Below are 21,909 nucleotides of genomic sequence, written 5' to 3'. Positions count from 1 at the left end.
TGAGAGACAGAGACAGTGAGTGAGAGACAGAGACAGTGAGTGAGAGGCAGAGACAGTGAGTGAGAGACAATGCGTGAGAGACAGAGACAGTGAGTGAGAGAGAGAGACAGTGAGTGAGAGAGAGAGACAGTGAGTGAGAGAGAGAGACAGTGAGTGAGAGACAGAGGCAGTGAGTGAGCAGAGAGACAGTGAGTGAGAGACAGAGACAGTGAGTGAGGGACAGAGACAGTGAGTGAGAGAGAGAGACAGTGAGTGAGAGACTGAGGCAGTGAGTGAGAGACAGAGACAGTGAGTGAGAGACAGTGAGTGAGAGACAGTGAGTGAGAGACAGTGAGTGAGAGAGAGAGACAGTGAGTGAGAGACAGAGACAGTGAGTGAGAGACAGAGGCAGTGAGTGAGAGACAGAGACAGTGAGTGAGAGACAGAGACAGTGAGTGAGAGAGAGAGACAGTGAGTGAGAGACAGAGGCAGTGAGTGAGAGACAGAGACAGTGAGTGAGAGACAGAGACAATGAGTGAGAGACAGTGAGTGAGAGAGAGAGACAGTGAGGGAGAGACAGAGGCAGTGAGTGAGAGACAGAGACAGGGAGTGAGAGACAGTGAGAGACAGAGACAGTGAGTGAGAGACAGTGAGTGAGAGACAGTGAGTGAGAGACAGAGACAGTGAGTGAGAGACAGTGAGTGAGAGACAGTGAGTGAGGGACAGAGACAGTGAGTGTGAGACACAGACAGTGAGTGAGAGACAGAGACAGTGAGTGAGAGACAGTGAGTCAGAGACAGAGACAGTGAGTGAGAGACAGAGACAGTGAGTGAGGGACAGAGACAGTGAGTGAGAGACAGAGACAGTGAGTGAGAGACAGTGAGTGAGGGACAGAGACAGTGAGTGAGAGAGAGAGACAGTGAGTGAGAGACAGAGGAAGTGAGTGAGAGACAGAGGCAGTGAGTGAGAGACAGACACAGTGAGTGAGAGACAGTGAGTGAGAGACAGAGACAGTGAGTGAGAGACAGTGAGTTAGAGACGGAGTCAGTGAGTGTGAGACAGAGACAGTGAGTGAGAGACAGAGACAGTGAGTGAGAGACAGAGACAGTGAGTGAGAGGCAGAGACAGTGAGTGAGAGGCAGTGAGAGAAAGTGAGTGAGAGAAAGTGAGTGAGAGACAGTGAGTGAGAGACAGTGAGTGAGAGACAGAGGCAGTGAGTGAGAGACAGTGAGTGAGAGACGGAGACAGTGAGTGAGAGACAGAGACAGTGAGTGAGAGACAGAGACAGTGAGTGAGAGACGGAGACAGTGAGTGAGAGACAGAGACAGTGAGTGAGAGACAGAGACAGTGAGTGAGAGACAGAGACAGTGAGTGAGAGACAGAGACAGTGAGTGAGAGAGAGAGACAGTGAGTGAGAGAGAGAGACAGTGAGTGAGAGACAGAGGTAGTGAGTGAGCAGAGAGACAGTGAGTGAGAGACAGAGACAGTGAGTGAGGGACAGAGACAGTGAGTGAGAGAGAGAGACAGTGAGTGAGAGACAGAGGCAGTGAGTGAGAGACAGAGACAGTGAGTGAGAGACAGTGAGTGAGAGAGAGAGACAGTGAGTGAGAGACAGAGACAGTGAGTGAGAGACAGAGGCAGTGAGTGAGAGACAGAGACAGTGAGTGAGAGAGAGAGACAGTGAGTGAGAGACAGAGGCAGTGAGTGAGAGACAGAGACAGTGAGTGAGAGACAGAGACAGTGAGTGAGAGACAGTGAGTGAGAGACAGTGAGTGAGAGACAGAGACAGGGAGTGAGAGACAGTGAGAGACAGAGACAGTGAGTGAGAGACAGTGAGTGAGAGACAGAGACAGTGAGGTAGAGACAGTGAGTGAGGGACAGAGACAGTGAGTGTGAGACACAGACAGTGAGTGAGAGACAGAGACAGTGAGTGAGAGACAGTGAGTCAGAGACAGAGACAGTGAGTGAGAGACAGAGACAGTGAGTGAGGGACAGAGACAGTGAGTGAGAGACAGTGAGTGAGAGACAGTGTGTGAGAGACAGTGAGTGAGAGACAGTGAGTGAGAGACAGAGACTGTGAGTGAGAGACAGTGAGTGAGAGACACAGTGAGTGAGAGACAGAGACAGTGAGTGAGAGACAGAGACAGTGAGTGAGAGAGAGACACAGTGAGTGAGAGACAGAGACAGTGAGTGAGAGACAGTGAGTGAGAGACAGTGAGTGAGAGACAGTGAGTGAGAGACAGTGAGTGAGAGACAGAGACAGTGAGTGAGAGACAGAGACAGTGAGTGAGAGACAGTGAGTGAGAGACAGAGACAGTGAGTGAGAGACAGTGAGTGAGAGGCAGTGACAGTGAGTGAGAGACAGAGACAGTGAGTGAGAGAGAGACACAGTGAGTGAGAGACAGAGACACTGAGTGAGAGACAGTGAGTGATGGACAGAGACAGTGAATGAGAGTGAGACACAGTGAGTGAGAGACAGAGACAGTGAGTGAGAGACAGTGAGTGAGAGACAGAGACAGTGAGTGAGAGAAAGTGAGTGAGAGACAGAGACAGTGTGTGAGAGACAGAGACAGTGAGTGAGAGACAGAGACAGTGAGTGAGAGACAGTGAGTGAGAGACAGTGACAGTGAGAGAGAGACAGTGAGTGAGAGACAGAGACAGTGAGTGAGAGACAGTGAGTGAGAGGCAGAAACAGTGAGTGAGAGACATAGGCAGTGAGTGAGAGACATAGGCAGTGAGTGAGAGACAGTGAGTGAGAGGCAGTGACAGTGAGTGAGAGAGAGACACAGTGAGTGAGAGACAGAGACACTGAGTGAGAGACAGTGAGTGAGAGACACAGACAGTGAATGAGAGAGAGACACAGTGAGTGAGAGACAGAGACAGTGAGTGAGAGACTGTGAGTGAGAGACAGAGACAGTGAGTGAGAGACAGAGACAGTGAGTGAGAGACAGAGACAGTGAGTGAGAGACAGTGAGTGAGAGACAGTGACAGTGAGAGAGAGACAGTGAGTGAGAGACAGAGACAGTGTGAGAGAGATAGCGAGTGAGAGACAGAGACAGTGAGTGAGAGACAGAGACAGTGAGTGAGTGAGAGACAGAGACAGTGAGTGAGAGACAGAGACAGTGAGTGAGAGACGGAGACAGTGAGTGAGAGACAGAGACAGTGAGAGAAAGTGAGTGAGAGACAGTGACAGTGAGAGAGAGACAGAGACAGTGAGAGAGAGACAGTGAGTGAGAGACAGAGACAGTGAGTGAGAGACAGCGAGTGAGAGACAGAGACAGGGAGTGAGAGACAGAGACAGTAAGTGAGAGACAGAGACAGTGAGTGAGAGACAGAGACAGTGAGTGAGAGACAGAGACAGTGAGTGAGAGACAGTGAGTGAGAGACAGAGACAGTGAGTGAGAGACAGAGACAGTGAGTGAGAGACAGAGACAGTGAGTGAGAGGCAGTGAATGAGAGACAGAGACAGTGAGTGAGAGCCAGAGACAGTGAGTGAGAGCCAGAGACAGTGAGTGAGAGCCAGAGCCAGTGAGTGAGAGCCAGAGACAGTGAGTGAGAGCCAGAGACAGTGAGTGAGAGCCAGAGACAGTGAGTGAGAGACAGAGACAGTGAGTGAGAGACAGAGACAGTGAGTGAGAGACAGAGACAGTGAGTGAGAGACAGTGAATGAGAGACAGAGACAGTGAGTGAGAGGCAGCGGCAGTGAGTGAGAGACAGTGAGTGAGAGACAGAGACAGTGAGTGAGAGACAGAGACAGTGAGTGAGAGACAGAGACAGTGAGTGAGAGACAGAGACAGTGAGAGAGAGGCAGAGACAGTGAGTGAGAGACAGAGACAGTGAGTGAGAGACAGAGACAGTGAGTGAGAGACAGAGACAGTGAGTGAGAGACAGAGACAGAGAGTGAGAGACAGAGACAGAGAGTGAGAGACAGAGACAGTGAGTGAGAGACAGAGACAGTGAGTGAGAGCCAGACACAGTGAGTGAGAGACAGAGACAGTGAGTGAGTGACAGATACAGTGAGTGAGAGACAGTGAGTGAGAGACAGTGAGTGAGAGACAGTGAGTGAGAGACAGTGAGTGAGAGACAGTGTTTGAGAGACAGTGAGTGAGAGACAGTGAGTGAGAGACAGAGACTGTGAGTGAGAGACAGTGAGTGAGAGACACAGTGAGTGAGAGACAGAGACAGTGAGTGAGAGACAGAGACAGTGAGTGAGAGAGAGACACAGTGAGTGAGAGACAGAGACAGTGAGTGAGAGACAGTGAGTGAGAGACAGTGAGTGAGAGACAGTGAGTGAGAGACAGTGAGTGAGAGACAGTGAGTGAGAGACAGAGACAGTGAGTGAGAGACAGTGAGTGAGAGACAGAGACAGTGAGTGAGAGACAGTGAGTGAGAGGCAGTGACAGTGAGTGAGAGACAGAGACAGTGAGTGAGAGAGAGACACAGTGAGTGAGAGACAGAGACACTGAGTGAGAGACAGTGAGTGATGGACAGAGACAGTGAATGAGAGTGAGACACAGTGAGTGAGAGACAGAGACAGTGAGTGAGAGACAGTGAGTGAGAGACAGAGACAGTGAGTGAGAGAAAGTGAGTGAGAGACAGAGACAGTGTGTGAGAGACAGAGACAGTGAGTGAGAGACAGAGACAGTGAGTGAGAGACAGTGAGTGAGAGACAGTGACAGTGAGAGAGAGACAGTGAGTGAGAGACAGAGACAGTGAGTGAGAGACAGTGAGTGAGAGACAGAAACAGTGAGTGAGAGACATAGGCAGTGAGTGAGAGACATAGGCAGTGAGTGAGAGACAGTGAGTGAGAGGCAGTGACAGTGAGTGAGAGAGAGACACAGTGAGTGAGAGACAGAGACACTGAGTGAGAGACAGTGAGTGAGAGACACAGACAGTGAATGAGAGAGAGACACAGTGAGTGAGAGACAGAGACAGTGAGTGAGAGACTGTGAGTGAGAGACAGAGACAGTGAGTGAGAGACAGAGACAGTGAGTGAGAGACAGAGACAGTGAGTGAGAGACAGTGAGTGAGAGACAGTGACAGTGAGAGAGAGACAGTGAGTGAGAGACAGAGACAGTGTGAGAGAGACAGCGAGTGAGAGACAGAGACAGTGAGTGAGAGACAGAGACAGTGAGTGAGTGCGAGACAGAGACAGTCAGTGAGAGACAGAGACAGTGAGTGAGAGACGGAGACAGTGAGTGAGAGACAGAGACAGTGAGAGAAAGTGAGTGAGAGACAGTGACAGTGAGAGAGAGACAGAGACAGTGAGAGAGAGACAGTGAGTGAGAGACAGAGACAGTGAGTGAGAGACAGCGAGTGAGAGACAGAGACAGGGAGTGAGAGACAGAGACAGTAAGTGAGAGACAGAGACAGTGAGTGAGAGACAGAGACAGTGAGTGAGAGACAGAGACAGTGAGTGAGAGACAGTGAGTGAGAGACAGAGACAGTGAGTGAGAGACAGAGACAGTGAGTGAGAGACAGAGACAGTGAGTGAGAGGCAGTGAATGAGAGACAGAGACAGTGAGTGAGAGCCAGAGACAGTGAGTGAGAGCCAGAGACAGTGAGTGAGAGCCAGAGACAGTGAGTGAGAGCCAGAGACAGTGAGTGAGAGACAGTGAGTGAGAGACAGAGACAGTGAGTGAGAGACAGTGAATGAGAGACAGAGACAGTGAGTGAGAGGCAGAGGCAGTGAGTGAGAGACAGTGAGTGAGAGACAGAGACAGTGAGTGAGAGACAGAGACAGTGAGTGAGAGACAGAGACAGTGAGTGAGAGACAGAGACAGTGAGAGAGAGGCAGAGACAGTGAGTGAGAGACAGAGACAGTGAGTGAGAGACAGAGACAGTGAGTGAGAGACAGAGACAGTGAGTGAGAGACAGAGATAGTGAGTGAGAGACAGAGACAGTGAGTGAGAGACAGAGACAGTGAGTGAGAGAAAGAGACAGTGAGTGAGAGACAGTGAGTGAGAGACAGTGAGTGAGAGACAGTGAGTGAGAGACAGTGAGTGAGAGACGGAGACAGCGAGTGAGAGACAGAGACAGTGAGTGAGAGACAGTGAGTGAGAGACAGAGACAGTGAGTGAGAGACAGAGACAGCGAGTGAGAGACAGAGACAGTGAGTGAGAGACAGAGACAGTGAGTGAGAGACAGAGACAGTGAGCGAGAGACAGTGAGTGAGAGACAGAGACAGTGAGTGAGAGACAGAGGCAGTGAGTGAGAGACAGAGACAGTGAGTGAGTGACAGTGAGTGAGAGACAGAGACAGTGAGTGAGAGACAGTGAGTGAGAGACAGTGACAGTGAGTGAAAGAGAGACACAGTGAGTGAGAGGCAGAGGCAGTGAGTGGGAGACAGTGAATGAGAGACGGAGACAGTGAGTGAGAGACAGAGACAGTGAGTGAGACACAGAGACAGTGAGTGAGACACAGAGACAGTGAGTGAGAGACAGAGACAGTGAGTGAGAGACAGTGAGTGAGAGACAGTGAGTGAGAGACAGTGAGTGAGAGATGGAGACAGTGAGTGAGAGACAGAGACTGTGAGTGAGAGACAGTGAGTGAGAGACAGTGAGTGAGAGACAGTGAGTGAGAGATGGAGACAGCGAGTGAGAGACAGAGACAGTGAGTGAGAGACAGCGAGTGAGAGACAGAGACAGTGAGTGAGAGACAGTGAGTGAGAGACAGTGAGTGAGAGAGAGTGAGTGAGAGACGGAGACAGTGAGTGAGAGACGGAGACAGTGAGTGAGAGACAGAGACAGTGAGTGAGAGACAGAGACAGTGAGTGAGAGACAGAGACAGTGAGTGAGAGACAGAGACAGTGAGTGAGAGACAGAGACAGTGAGTGAGAGACAGTGAGTGAGAGACAGAGACAGTGACTGAGAGACAGAGGCAGTGAGTGAGAGACAGAGACAGTGAGTGAGAGACAGTGAGTGAGAGACAGAGACAGTGAGTGAGTGAGAGAGAGACACAGTGAGTGAGAGAGAGACACATTGAGTGAGAGACAGAGACACTGAGTGAGGGACAGAGACAGTGAGTGAGAGACAGAGGCAGTGAGTGAGAGACAGTGAGTGAGAGACAGAGACAGTGAGTGAGGGACAGAGACAGTGAGTGAGAGACAGAGGCAGTGAGTGAGAGACGGTGAGTGAGAGACAGAGACAGTGAGTGAGGGACAGAGACAGTGAGTGAGAGACAGTGAGTGAGAGACAGAGACAGTGAGTGAGAGATAGCGAGTGAGACGCAGTGACAGTGAGTGAGAGACAGAGACAGTGAGTGAGAGAGAGACACATTGAGTGAGAGACAGAGACACTGAGTGAGGGACAGAGACAGTGAGTGAGAGACAGAGGCAGTGAGTGAGAGACAGTGAGTGAGAGACAGAGACAGTGAGTGAGGGACAGAGGCAGTGAGTGAGAGACAGTGAGGGAGAGACAGAGACAGTGAGTGAGGGACAGAGACAGTGAGTGAGAGACAGAGGCAGTGAGTGAGAGACAGTGAGAGACAGAGACAGTGAGTGAGGGACAGAGACAGTGAGTGAGAGACAGTGAGTGAGAGACAGAGACAGTGAGTGAGAGACAGAGACAGTGAGTGAGAGACAGAGACAGTGAGTGAGAGACAGAGACAGTGAGTGAGAGACAGAGACAGTGAGTGAGAGACAGACACATTGAGTGAGAGACAGAGAGTGAGAGACAGTGAGTGAGAGACAGTGAGTGAGAGACAGTGAGTGAGAGACAGTGAGTGAGAGACAGTGAGTGAGAGACAGAGAGTGAGAGACAGAGACAGTGAGTGAGAGGCAGAGACAGTGAGTGAGAGACAGACACAGTGAGTGAGAGACAGTGAGTGAGAGACAGAGACAGTGAGTGAGAGACAGAGACAGTGAGTGAGAGACAGTGAGTGAGAGACAGTGAGTGAGAGACAGTGAGTGAGAGACAGTGAGTGAGAGACAGTGAGTGAGAGACAGCGAGTGAGAGACAGTGAGTGAGATGCAGTGAGTGAGAGACAGAGACAGTGAGTGAGAGACAGTGAGTGAGAGACAGAGACAGTGAGTGAGAGGCAGAGACTGTGAGTGAGAGACAGAGACAGTGAGTGAGAGACAGAGACAGCGAGTGAGAGACAGTGAGTGAGAGACGGAGACAGAGACAGTGAGACACAGTGAGTGAGAGACAGTGAGTGAGAGACAGTGACAGTGAGAGAGAGACAGTGAGTGAGAGACAGAGACAGTGAGTGAGAGACAGAGACAGTGAGTGAGAGACAGTGAGTGAGAGACAGTGAGTGAGAGACAGTGAGTGAGAGACAGTGAGTGAGAGACAGTGAGTGAGAGACAGTGAGTGAGAGACAGTGAGTGTGAGTGAGAGACAGAGAGAGTGAGTGAGAGACAGAGACAGTGAGTGAGAGAGAGACACAGTGAGTGAGAGACGGAGACACTGATTGAGAGACAGTGAGTGAGAGGCAGTGACAGTGAGTGAGAGACAGAGAGAGTGAGTGAGAGAGAGACACAGTGAGTGAGAGACAGAGACACTGAGTGAGAGACAGTGAGTGAGAGACAGAGACAGTGAGTGAGAGACAGAGACAGTGAGTGAGAGACAGAGACTGTGAGTGAGAGACAGAGACTGTGAGTGAGAGAGAGAGACACAGTGAGTGAGAGACAGAGACAGTAAGTGAGAGACAGTGAGGGAGAGACAGTGAGTGAGAGACAGAGACAGTGAGTGAGAGACAGAGACAGTGAGAGAGAGACAGTGAGTGAGAGACAGAGACAGTGAGAGAGAGACAGTGAGAGAGAGACAGTGAGAGAGAGACAGTGAGTGAGAGACAGAGACAGTGAGTGAGTGACAGAAACAGTGAGCGAGAGACAGAGGCAGTGAGTGAGAGACAGTGAGTGAGAAGCAGTGACAGTGAGTGAGAGGCAGTGACAGTGAGTGAGAGACAGAGACAGTGAGTGAGAGACAGAGACAGTGAGTGAGAGACAGAGACTGTGAGTGAGAGAGAGACACAGTGAGTGAGAGACAGAGACAGTGAGTGAGAGACAGAGACAGTGAGTGAGAGACAGTGAGTGAGAGACAGTGAGTGAGAGACAGTGAGTGAGAGACAGTGAGTGAGAGACAGTGAGTGAGAGACAGTGAGTGAGAGACAGTGAGTGAGAGACAGAAACAGTGAGCGAGAGACAGAGTCAGTGAGTGAGAGACAGTGAGTGAGAGACAGTGACAGTGAGTGAGAGACAGAGACAGTGAGTGAGAGACAGAGACAGTGAGTGAGTGACAGAGACAGTGAGTGAGAGAAAGAGACAGTGAGTGAGAGACAGTGAGTGAGAGACAGTGAGTGAGAGACAGCGAGTGAGAGACAGCGAGTGAGAGACAGAGACTGTGAGTGAGAGACAGTGAGTGAGAGACGGAGACAGCGAGTGAGAGACAGAGACAGCGAGTGAGAGACCGAGAGAGTGAGTGAGAGACAGTGAGTGGGAGACAGAGACAGCGAGTGAGAGACAGAGCCAGTCATTGAGAGACAGAGACAGTGAGTGAGAGACAGTGAGTGAGAGACAGTGAGTGAGAGACAGTGAGTGAGAGACAGCGAGTGAGAGACAGTGAGTGAGAGACAGTGAGTGAGAGACAGAGACAGTGAGTGAGAGGCAGAGACTGTGAGTGAGAGACAGAGACAGTGAGTGAGAGGCAGAGACTGTGAGTGAGAGACAGAGACAGTGAGTGAGAGACAGAGACAGCGAGTGAGAGACAGTGAGTGAGAGACGGAGACAGAGACAGTGAGACACAGTGAGTGAGAGACAGTGAGTGAGAGACAGTGACAGTGAGAGAGAGACAGTGAGTGAGAGACAGAGACAGTGAGTGAGAGACAGAGACAGTGAGTGAGAGACAGAGACAGTGAGTGAGAGACAGTGAGTGAGAGACAGTGAGTGAGAGACAGTGAGTGAGAGACAGTGAGTGAGAGACAGTGAGTGTGAGTGAGAGACAGAGAGAGTGAGTGAGAGACAGAGACAGTGAGTGAGAGAGAGACACAGTGAGTGAGAGACGGAGACACTGATTGAGAGACAGTGAGTGAGAGGCAGTGACAGTGAGTGAGAGACAGAGAGAGTGAGTGAGAGAGAGACACAGTGAGTGAGAGACAGAGACACTGAGTGAGAGACAGTGAGTGAGAGACAGAGACAGTGAGTGAGAGACAGAGACAGTGAGTGAGAGACAGAGACTGTGAGTGAGAGAGAGAGACACAGTGAGTGAGAGACAGAGACAGTAAGTGAGAGACAGTGAGGGAGAGACAGTGAGTGAGAGACAGAGACAGTGAGTGAGAGACAGAGACAGTGAGAGAGAGACAGTGAGTGAGAGACAGAGACAGTGAGAGAGAGACAGTGAGAGAGAGACAGTGAGAGAGAGACAGTGAGTGAGAGACAGAGACAGTGAGTGAGTGACAGAAACAGTGAGCGAGAGACAGAGGCAGTGAGTGAGAGACAGTGAGTGAGAAGCAGTGACAGTGAGTGAGAGGCAGTGACAGTGAGTGAGAGACAGAGACAGTGAGTGAGAGACAGAGACAGTGAGTGAGAGACAGAGACTGTGAGTGAGAGAGAGACACAGTGAGTGAGAGACAGAGACAGTGAGTGAGAGACAGTGAGTGAGAGACAGTGAGTGAGAGACAGTGAGTGAGAGACAGTGAGTGAGAGACAGTGAGTGAGAGACAGTGAGTGAGAGACAGAAACAGTGAGCGAGAGACAGAGTCAGTGAGTGAGAGACAGTGAGTGAGAGACAGTGACAGTGAGTGAGAGACAGAGACAGTGAGTGAGAGACAGAGACAGTGAGTGAGTGACAGAGACAGTGAGTGAGAGAAAGAGACAGTGAGTGAGAGACAGTGAGTGAGAGACAGTGAGTGAGAGACAGCGAGTGAGAGACAGCGAGTGAGAGACAGAGACTGTGAGTGAGAGACAGTGAGTGAGAGACGGAGACAGCGAGTGAGAGACAGAGACAGCGAGTGAGAGACCGAGAGAGTGAGTGAGAGACAGTGAGTGGGAGACAGAGACAGCGAGTGAGAGACAGAGCCAGTCATTGAGAGACAGAGACAGTGAGTGAGAGACAGTGAGTGAGAGACAGAGACAGTGAGTGAGAGATAGCGAGTGAGACGCAGTGACAGTGAGTGAGAGACAGAGACAGTGAGTGAGAGAGAGACACATTGAGTGAGAGACAGAGACACTGAGTGAGGGACAGAGACAGTGAGTGAGGGACAGAGACAGTGAGTGAGAGACAGAGGCAGTGAGTGAGAGACGGTGAGTGAGAGACAGAGACAGTGAGTGAGGGACAGAGACAGTGAGTGAGAGACAGTGAGTGAGAGACAGAGACAGTGAGTGAGAGATAGCGAGTGAGACGCAGTGACAGTGAGTGAGAGACAGAGACAGTGAGTGAGAGAGAGACACATTGAGTGAGAGACAGAGACACTGAGTGAGGGACAGAGACAGTGAGTGAGAGACAGAGGCAGTGAGTGAGAGACAGTGAGTGAGAGACAGAGACAGTGAGTGAGGGACAGAGGCAGTGAGTGAGAGACAGTGAGGGAGAGACAGAGACAGTGAGTGAGGGACAGAGACAGTGAGTGAGAGACAGAGGCAGTGAGTGAGAGACAGTGAGAGACAGAGACAGTGAGTGAGGGACAGAGACAGTGAGTGAGAGACAGTGAGTGAGAGACAGAGACAGTGAGTGAGAGACAGAGACAGTGAGTGAGAGACAGAGACAGTGAGTGAGAGACAGAGACAGTGAGTGAGAGACAGAGACAGTGAGTGAGAGACAGACACATTGAGTGAGAGACAGAGAGTGAGAGACAGTGAGTGAGAGACAGTGAGTGAGAGACAGTGAGTGAGAGACAGTGAGTGAGAGACAGTGAGTGAGAGACAGAGAGTGAGAGACAGAGACAGTGAGTGAGAGGCAGAGACAGTGAGTGAGAGACAGACACAGTGAGTGAGAGACAGTGAGTGAGAGACAGAGACAGTGAGTGAGAGACAGAGACAGTGAGTGAGAGACAGTGAGTGAGAGACAGTGAGTGAGAGACAGTGAGTGAGAGACAGTGAGTGAGAGACAGCGAGTGAGAGACAGTGAGTGAGATGCAGTGAGTGAGAGACAGAGACAGTGAGTGAGAGACAGTGAGTGAGAGACAGAGACAGTGAGTGAGAGGCAGAGACTGTGAGTGAGAGACAGAGACAGTGAGTGAGAGACAGAGACAGCGAGTGAGAGACAGTGAGTGAGAGACGGAGACAGAGACAGTGAGACACAGTGAGTGAGAGACAGTGAGTGAGAGACAGTGACAGTGAGAGAGAGACAGTGAGTGAGAGACAGAGACAGTGAGTGAGAGACAGAGACAGTGAGTGAGAGACAGTGAGTGAGAGACAGTGAGTGAGAGACAGTGAGTGAGAGACAGTGAGTGAGAGACAGTGAGTGAGAGACAGTGAGTGAGAGACAGTGAGTGTGAGTGAGAGACAGAGAGAGTGAGTGAGAGACAGAGACAGTGAGTGAGAGAGAGACACAGTGAGTGAGAGACGGAGACACTGATTGAGAGACAGTGAGTGAGAGGCAGTGACAGTGAGTGAGAGACAGAGAGAGTGAGTGAGAGAGAGACACAGTGAGTGAGAGACAGAGACACTGAGTGAGAGACAGTGAGTGAGAGACAGAGACAGTGAGTGAGAGACAGAGACAGTGAGTGAGAGACAGAGACTGTGAGTGAGAGACAGAGACTGTGAGTGAGAGAGAGAGACACAGTGAGTGAGAGACAGAGACAGTAAGTGAGAGACAGTGAGGGAGAGACAGTGAGTGAGAGACAGAGACAGTGAGTGAGAGACAGAGACAGTGAGAGAGAGACAGTGAGTGAGAGACAGAGACAGTGAGAGAGAGACAGTGAGAGAGAGACAGTGAGAGAGAGACAGTGAGTGAGAGACAGAGACAGTGAGTGAGTGACAGAAACAGTGAGCGAGAGACAGAGGCAGTGAGTGAGAGACAGTGAGTGAGAAGCAGTGACAGTGAGTGAGAGGCAGTGACAGTGAGTGAGAGACAGAGACAGTGAGTGAGAGACAGAGACAGTGAGTGAGAGACAGAGACTGTGAGTGAGAGAGAGACACAGTGAGTGAGAGACAGAGACAGTGAGTGAGAGACAGAGACAGTGAGTGAGAGACAGTGAGTGAGAGACAGTGAGTGAGAGACAGTGAGTGAGAGACAGTGAGTGAGAGACAGTGAGTGAGAGACAGTGAGTGAGAGACAGTGAGTGAGAGACAGAAACAGTGAGCGAGAGACAGAGTCAGTGAGTGAGAGACAGTGAGTGAGAGACAGTGACAGTGAGTGAGAGACAGAGACAGTGAGTGAGAGACAGAGACAGTGAGTGAGTGACAGAGACAGTGAGTGAGAGAAAGAGACAGTGAGTGAGAGACAGTGAGTGAGAGACAGTGAGTGAGAGACAGCGAGTGAGAGACAGCGAGTGAGAGACAGAGACTGTGAGTGAGAGACAGTGAGTGAGAGACGGAGACAGCGAGTGAGAGACAGAGACAGCGAGTGAGAGACCGAGAGAGTGAGTGAGAGACAGTGAGTGGGAGACAGAGACAGCGAGTGAGAGACAGAGCCAGTCATTGAGAGACAGAGACAGTGAGTGAGAGACAGTGAGTGAGAGACAGTGAGTGAGAGACAGTGAGTGAGAGACAGTGAGTGAGAGACAGAGACAGTGAGTGAGAGAGAGAGACAGTGAGTGAGAGACAGAGGAAGTGAGTGAGAGACAGAGGCAGTGAGTGAGAGACAGAGACAGTGAGTGAGAGACAGAGACAGTGAGTGAGAGACAGAGACAGTGAGTGAGAGACAGAGACAGTGAGTGAGAGAGAGAGAGACAGTGAGTGAGAGACAGAGACAGTGAGTGAGAGACAGAGGCAGTGTGTGAGAGGCAGAGGCAGTGAATGAGAGACAGAGACAGTGAGTGAGAGACAGAGACAGTGAGTGTGAGACAGAGACAGTGAGTGTGAGACAGAGACAGTGAGTGAGAGACAGAGACAGTGAGTGAGAGACAGAGACAGTGAGTGAGAGAGAGAGACAGTGAGTGAGAGAGAGAGGAAGTGAGTGAGAGACAGAGGCAGTGAGTGAGAGGCAGTGAGTGGAGAGGCAGTGAGTGAGAGACAGTGAGTGAGAGACAGTGAGTGAGAGACAGTGAGTGAGAGACAGTGAGACAGAGACAGTGAGTGAGATACGGAGACAGTGAGAGACAGAGGCAGTGAGTGAGAGACAGTGAGTGAGAGACAGACACAGTGAGTGAGAGACAGTGAGTGAGAGACAGAGACAGTGAGTGAGAGACAGAGACAGTGAGTGAGAGACAGAGACAGTGAGTGAGAGAGAGACAGTGAGTGAGTGACAGTGAATGAGAGACAGAGACAGTGAGTGAGAGACAAAGACAGTGAGTGAGAGGCAGAGACAGTGAGTGAGAGAGAGACAGTGAGAGAGAGACAGTGAGTGAGACACAGTGAGTGAGAGACAGTGAGTGAGAGACAGTGAGTGAGAGACAGTGAGTGAGAGACAGTGAGTGAGAGACAGCGATTGAGAGACAGTGAGTGAGAGACAGAGGCAGTGAGTGAGAGACAGTGAGTGAGAGACAGACACAGTGAGTGAGAGACAGAGACAGTGAGTGAGAGACAGAGACAGTGAGTGAGAGACAGTGAGTGAGAGACAGAGACAGTGAGTGAGAGACAAAGACAGTGAGTGAGAGGCAGAGACAGTGAGTGAGAGAGAGACAGTGAGAGAGAGACAGTGAGAGAGAGACAGTGAGTGAGACACAGTGAGTGAGAGACAGTGAGTGAGAGACAGTGAGTGAGAGACAGTGAGTGAGAGACAGTGAGTGAGAGACAGCGATTGAGAGACAGTGAGTGAGAGACAGAGGCAGTGAGTGAGAGACAATGAGTGAGAGACAGAGACAGTGAGTGAGAGACAGAGGCAGTGAGTGAGAGACAGAGACAGTGAGTGAGAGACAGAGACAGTGAGTGAGGGAGAGAGGCAGTGAGTGAGAGACCGAGTCAGTGACTGAGAGACAGAGACAGTGAGTGAGAGACAGAGACAGTGAGTGAGAGACAGTGAGTGAGAGACCGTGAGTGAGAGGCAGGGACAGTGACTGAGAGACAGAGACAGTGAGTGAGAGACAGTGAGTGAGAGACGGAGACAGTGAGTGAGAGACAGAGACAGTGAGTGAGAGACAGAGACAGTGAGTGAGAGACAGAGACAGTGAGTGAGAGGCAGAGACAGTGAGTGAGAGACAATGCGTGAGAGACAGAGACAGTGAGTGAGAGAGAGAGACAGTGAGTGAGAGAGAGAGACAGTGAGTGAGAGAGAGAGACAGTGAGTGAGAGACAGAGGCAGTGAGTGAGCAGAGAGACAGTGAGTGAGAGACAGAGACAGTGAGTGAGGGACAGAGACAGTGAGTGAGAGAGAGAGACAGTGAGTGAGAGACTGAGGCAGTGAGTGAGAGACAGAGACAGTGAGTGAGAGACAGTGAGTGAGAGACAGTGAGTGAGAGACAGTGAGTGAGAGAGAGAGACAGTGAGTGAGAGACAGAGACAGTGAGTGAGAGACAGAGGCAGTGAGTGAGAGACAGAGACAGTGAGTGAGAGACAGAGACAGTGAGTGAGAGAGAGAGACAGTGAGTGAGAGACAGAGGCAGTGAGTGAGAGACAGAGACAGTGAGTGAGAGACAGAGACAATGAGTGAGAGACAGTGAGTGAGAGAGAGAGACAGTGAGGGAGAGACAGAGGCAGTGAGTGAGAGACAGAGACAGGGAGTGAGAGACAGTGAGAGACAGAGACAGTGAGTGAGAGACAGTGAGTGAGAGACAGTGAGTGAGAGACAGAGACAGTGAGTGAGAGACAGTGAGTGAGAGACAGTGAGTGAGGGACAGAGACAGTGAGTGTGAGACACAGACAGTGAGTGAGAGACAGAGACAGTGAGTGAGAGACAGTGAGTCAGAGACAGAGACAGTGAGTGAGAGACAGAGACAGTGAGTGAGGGACAGAGACAGTGAGTGAGAGACAGAGACAGTGAGTGAGAGACAGTGAGTGAGGGACAGAGACAGTGAGTGAGAGAGAGAGACAGTGAGTGAGAGACAGAGGAAGTGAGTGAGAGACAGAGGCAGTGAGTGAGAGACAGACACAGTGAGTGAGAGACAGTGAGTGAGAGACAGAGACAGTGAGTGAGAGACAGTGAGTTAGAGACGGAGTCAGTGAGTGTGAGACAGAGACAGTGAGTGAGAGACAGAGACAGTGAGTGAGAGACAGAGACAGTGAGTGAGAGGCAGAGACAGTGAGTGAGAGGCAGTGAGAGAAAGTGAGTGAGAGAAAGTGAGTGAGAGACAGTGAGTGAGAGACAGTGAGTGAGAGACAGAGGCAGTGAGTGAGAGACAGTGAGTGAGAGACGGAGACAGTGAGTGAGAGACAGAGACAGTGAGTGAGAGACAGAGACAGTGAGTGAGAGACGGAGACAGTGAGTGAGAGACAGAGACAGTGAGTGAGAGACAGAGACAGTGAGTGAGAGACAGAGACAGTGAGTGAGAGACAGAGACAGTGAGTGAGAGAGAGAGACAGTGAGTGAGAGAGAGAGACAGTGAGTGAGAGACAGAGGTAGTGAGTGAGCAGAGAGACAGTGAGTGAGAGACAGAGACAGTGAGTGAGGGACAGAGACAGTGAGTGAGAGAGAGAGACAGTGAGTGAGAGACAGAGGCAGTGAGTGAGAGACAGAGACAGTGAGTGAGAGACAGTGAGTGAGAGAGAGAGACAGTGAGTGAGAGACAGAGACAGTGAGTGAGAGACAGAGGCAGTGAGTGAGAGACAGAGACAGTGAGTGAGAGAGAGAGACAGTGAGTGAGAGACAGAGGCAGTGAGTGAGAGACAGAGACAGTGAGTGAGAGACAGAGACAGTGAGTGAGAGACAGTGAGTGAGAGACAGTGAGTGAGAGACAGAGACAGGGAGTGAGAGACAGTGAGAGACAGAGACAGTGAGTGAGAGACAGTGAGTGAGAGACAGAGACAGTGAGGTAGAGACAGTGAGTGAGGGACAGAGACAGTGAGTGTGAGACACAGACAGTGAGTGAGAGACAGAGACAGTGAGTGAGAGACAGTGAGTCAGAGACAGAGACAGTGAGTGAGAGACAGAGACAGTGAGTGAGGGACAGAGACAGTGAGTGAGAGACAGTGAGTGAGAGACAGTGTGTGAGAGACAGTGAGTGAGAGACAGTGAGTGAGAGACAGAGACTGTGAGTGAGAGACAGTGAGTGAGAGACACAGTGAGTGAGAGACAGAGACAGTGAGTGAGAGACAGAGACAGTGAGTGAGAGAGAGACACAGTGAGTGAGAGACAGAGACAGTGAGTGAGAGACAGTGAGTGAGAGACAGTGAGTGAGAGACAGTGAGTGAGAGACAGTGAGTGAGAGACAGAGACAGTGAGTGAGAGACAGAGACAGTGAGTGAGAGACAGTGAGTGAGAGACAGAGACAGTGAGTGAGAGACAGTGAGTGAGAGGCAGTGACAGTGAGTGAGAGACAGAGACAGTGAGTGAGAGAGAGACACAGTGAGTGAGAGACAGAGACACTGAGTGAGAGACAGTGAGTGATGGACAGAGACAGTGAATGAGAGTGAGACACAGTGAGTGAGAGACAGAGACAGTGAGTGAGAGACAGTGAGTGAGAGACAGAGACAGTGAGTGAGAGAAAGTGAGTGAGAGACAGAGACAGTGTGTGAGAGACAGAGACAGTGAGTGAGAGACAGAGACAGTGAGTGAGAGACAGTGAGTGAGAGACAGTGACAGTGAGAGAGAGACAGTGAGTGAGAGACAGAGACAGTGAGTGAGAGACAGTGAGTGAGAGGCAGAAACAGTGAGTGAGAGACATAGGCAGTGAGTGAGAGACATAGGCAGTGAGTGAGAGACAGTGAGTGAGAGGCAGTGACAGTGAGTGAGAGAGAGACACAGTGAGTGAGAGACAGAGACACTGAGTGAGAGACAGTGAGTGAGAGACACAGACAGTGAATGAGAGAGAGACACAGTGAGTGAGAGACAGAGACAGTGAGTGAGAGACTGTGAGTGAGAGACAGAGACAGTGAGTGAGAGACAGAGACAGTGAGTGAGAGACAGAGACAGTGAGTGAGAGACAGTGAGTGAGAGACAGTGACAGTGAGAGAGAGACAGTGAGTGAGAGACAGAGACAGTGTGAGAGAGATAGCGAGTGAGAGACAGAGACAGTGAGTGAGAGACAGAGACAGTGAGTGAGTGAGAGACAGAGACAGTGAGTGAGAGACAGAGACAGTGAGTGAGAGACGGAGACAGTGAGTGAGAGACAGAGACAGTGAGAGAAAGTGAGTGAGAGACAGTGACAGTGAGAGAGAGACAGAGACAGTGAGAGAGAGACAGTGAGTGAGAGACAGAGACAGTGAGTGAGAGACAGCGAGTGAGAGACAGAGACAGGGAGTGAGAGACAGAGACAGTAAGTGAGAGACAGAGACAGTGAGTGAGAGACAGAGACAGTGAGTGAGAGACAGAGACAGTGAGTGAGAGACAGTGAGTGAGAGACAGAGACAGTGAGTGAGAGACAGAGACAGTGAGTGAGAGACAGAGACAGTGAGTGAGAGGCAGTGAATGAGAGACAGAGACAGTGAGTGAGAGCCAGAGACAGTGAGTGAGAGCCAGAGACAGTGAGTGAGAGCCAGAGCCAGTGAGTGAGAGCCAGAGACAGTGAGTGAGAGCCAGAGACAGTGAGTGAGAGCCAGAGACAGTGAGTGAGAGACAGAGACAGTGAGTGAGAGACAGAGACAGTGAGTGAGAGACAGAGACAGTGAGTGAGAGACAGTGAATGAGAGACAGAGACAGTGAGTGAGAGGCAGCGGCAGTGAGTGAGAGACAGTGAGTGAGAGACAGAGACAGTGAGTGAGAGACAGAGACAGTGAGTGAGAGACAGAGACAGTGAGTGAGAGACAGAGACAGTGAGAGAGAGGCAGAGACAGTGAGTGAGAGACAGAGACAGTGAGTGAGAGACAGAGACAGTGAGTGAGAGACAGAGACAGTGAGTGAGAGACAGAGACAGAGAGTGAGAGACAGAGACAGAGAGTGAGAGACAGAGACAGTGAGTGAGAGACAGAGACAGTGAGTGAGAGCCAGACACAGTGAGTGAGAGACAGAGACAGTGAGTGAGTGACAGATACAGTGAGTGAGAGACAGTGAGTGAGAGACAGTGAGTGAGAGACAGTGAGTGAGAGACAGTGAGTGAGAGACAGTGTTTGAGAGACAGTGAGTGAGAGACAGTGAGTGAGAGACAGAGACTGTGAGTGAGAGACAGTGAGTGAGAGACACAGTGAGTGAGAGACAGAGACAGTGAGTGAGAGACAGAGACAGTGAGTGAGAGAGAGACACAGTGAGTGAGAGACAGAGACAGTGAGTGAGAGACAGTGAGTGAGAGACAGTGAGTGAGAGACAGTGAGTGAGAGACAGTGAGTGAGAGACAGTGAGTGAGAGACAGAGACAGTGAGTGAGAGACAGTGAGTGAGAGACAGAGACAGTGAGTGAGAGACAGTGAGTGAGAGGCAGTGACAGTGAGTGAGAGACAGAGACAGTGAGTGAGAGAGAGACACAGTGAGTGAGAGACAGAGACACTGAGTGAGAGACAGTGAGTGATGGACAGAGACAGTGAATGAGAGTGAGACACAGTGAGTGAGAGACAGAGACAGTGAGTGAGAGACAGTGAGTGAGAGACAGAGACAGTGAGTGAGAGAAAGTGAGTGAGAGACAGAGACAGTGTGTGAGAGACAGAGACAGTGAGTGAGAGACAGAGACAGTGAGTGAGAGACAGTGAGTGAGAGACAGTGACAGTGAGAGAGAGACAGTGAGTGAGAGACAGAGACAGTGAGTGAGAGACAGTGAGTGAGAGACAGAAACAGTGAGTGAGAGACATAGGCAGTGAGTGAGAGACATAGGCAGTGAGTGAGAGACAGTGAGTGAGAGGCAGTGACAGTGAGTGAGAGAGAGACACAGTGAGTGAGAGACAGAGACACTGAGTGAGAGACAGTGAGTGAGAGACACAGACAGTGAATGAGAGAGAGACACAGTGAGTGAGAGACAGAGACAGTGAGTGAGAGACTGTGAGTGAGAGACAGAGACAGTGAGTGAGAGACAGAGACAGTGAGTGAGAGACAGAGACAGTGAGTGAGAGACAGTGAGTGAGAGACAGTGACAGTGAGAGAGAGACAGTGAGTGAGAGACAGAGACAGTGTGAGAGAGACAGCGAGTGAGAGACAGAGACAGTGAGTGAGAGACAGAGACAGTGAGTGAGTGCGAGACAGAGACAGTGAGTGAGAGACAGAGACAGTGAGTGAGAGACGGAGACAGTGAGTGAGAGACAGAGACAGTGAGAGAAAGTGAGTGAGAGACAGTGACAGTGAGAGAGAGACAGAGACAGTGAGAGAGAGACAGTGAGTGAGAGACAGAGACAGTGAGTGAGAGACAGCGAGTGAGAGACAGAGACAGGGAGTGAGAGACAGAGACAGTAAGTGAGAGACAGAGACAGTGAGTGAGAGACAGAGACAGTGAGTGAGAGACAGAGACAGTGAGTGAGAGACAGTGAGTGAGAGACAGAGACAGTGAGTGAGAGACAGAGACAGTGAGTGAGAGACAGAGACAGTGAGTGAGAGGCAGTGAATGAGAGACAGAGACAGTGAGTGAGAGCCAGAGACAGTGAGTGAGAGCCAGAGACAGTGAGTGAGAGCCAGAGACAGTGAGTGAGAGCCAGAGACAGTGAGTGAGAGACAGTGAGTGAGAGACAGAGACAGTGAGTGAGAGACAGTGAATGAGAGACAGAGACAGTGAGTGAGAGGCAGAGGCAGTGAGTGAGAGACAGTGAGTGAGAGACAGAGACAGTGAGTGAGAGACAGAGACAGTGAGTGAGAGACAGAGACAGTGAGTGAGAGACAGAGACAGTGAGAGAGAGGCAGAGACAGTGAGTGAGAGACAGAGACAGTGAGTGAGAGACAGAGACAGTGAGTGAGAGACAGAGACAGTGAGTGAGAGACAGAGATAGTGAGTGAGAGACAGAGACAGTGAGTGAGAGACAGAGACAGTGAGTGAGAGAAAGAGACAGTGAGTGAGAGACAGTGAGTGAGAGACAGTGAGTGAGAGACAGTGAGTGAGAGACAGTGAGTGAGAGACGGAGACAGCGAGTGAGAGACAGAGACAGTGAGTGAGAGACAGTGAGTGAGAGACAGAGACAGTGAGTGAGAGACAGAGACAGCGAGTGAGAGACAGAGACAGTGAGTGAGAGACAGAGACAGTGAGTGAGAGACAGAGACAGTGAGCGAGAGACAGTGAGTGAGAGACAGAGACAGTGAGTGAGAGACAGAGGCAGTGAGTGAGAGACAGAGACAGTGAGTGAGTGACAGTGAGTGAGAGACAGAGACAGTGAGTGAGAGACAGTGAGTGAGAGACAGTGACAGTGAGTGAAAGAGAGACACAGTGAGTGAGAGGCAGAGGCAGTGAGTGGGAGACAGTGAATGAGAGACGGAGACAGTGAGTGAGAGACAGAGACAGTGAGTGAGACACAGAGACAGTGAGTGAGACACAGAGACAGTGAGTGAGAGACAGAGACAGTGAGTGAGAGACAGTGAGTGAGAGACAGTGAGTGAGAGACAGTGAGTGAGAGATGGAGACAGTGAGTGAGAGACAGAGACTGTGAGTGAGAGACAGTGAGTGAGAGACAGTGAGTGAGAGACAGTGAGTGAGAGATGGAGACAGCGAGTGAGAGACAGAGACAGTGAGTGAGAGACAGCGAGTGAGAGACAGAGACAGTGAGTGAGAGACAGTGAGTGAGAGACAGTGAGTGAGAGAGAGTGAGTGAGAGACGGAGACAGTGAGTGAGAGACGGAGACAGTGAGTGAGAGACAGAGACAGTGAGTGAGAGACAGAGACAGTGAGTGAGAGACAG

The sequence above is a fragment of the Scyliorhinus torazame genome, chromosome 4 (assembly GCF_047496885.1).
Source record: "Scyliorhinus torazame isolate Kashiwa2021f chromosome 4, sScyTor2.1, whole genome shotgun sequence".
Lineage (NCBI taxonomy): Eukaryota > Metazoa > Chordata > Chondrichthyes > Carcharhiniformes > Scyliorhinidae > Scyliorhinus > Scyliorhinus torazame.
This window is presented reverse-complemented; position numbering follows the sequence as displayed.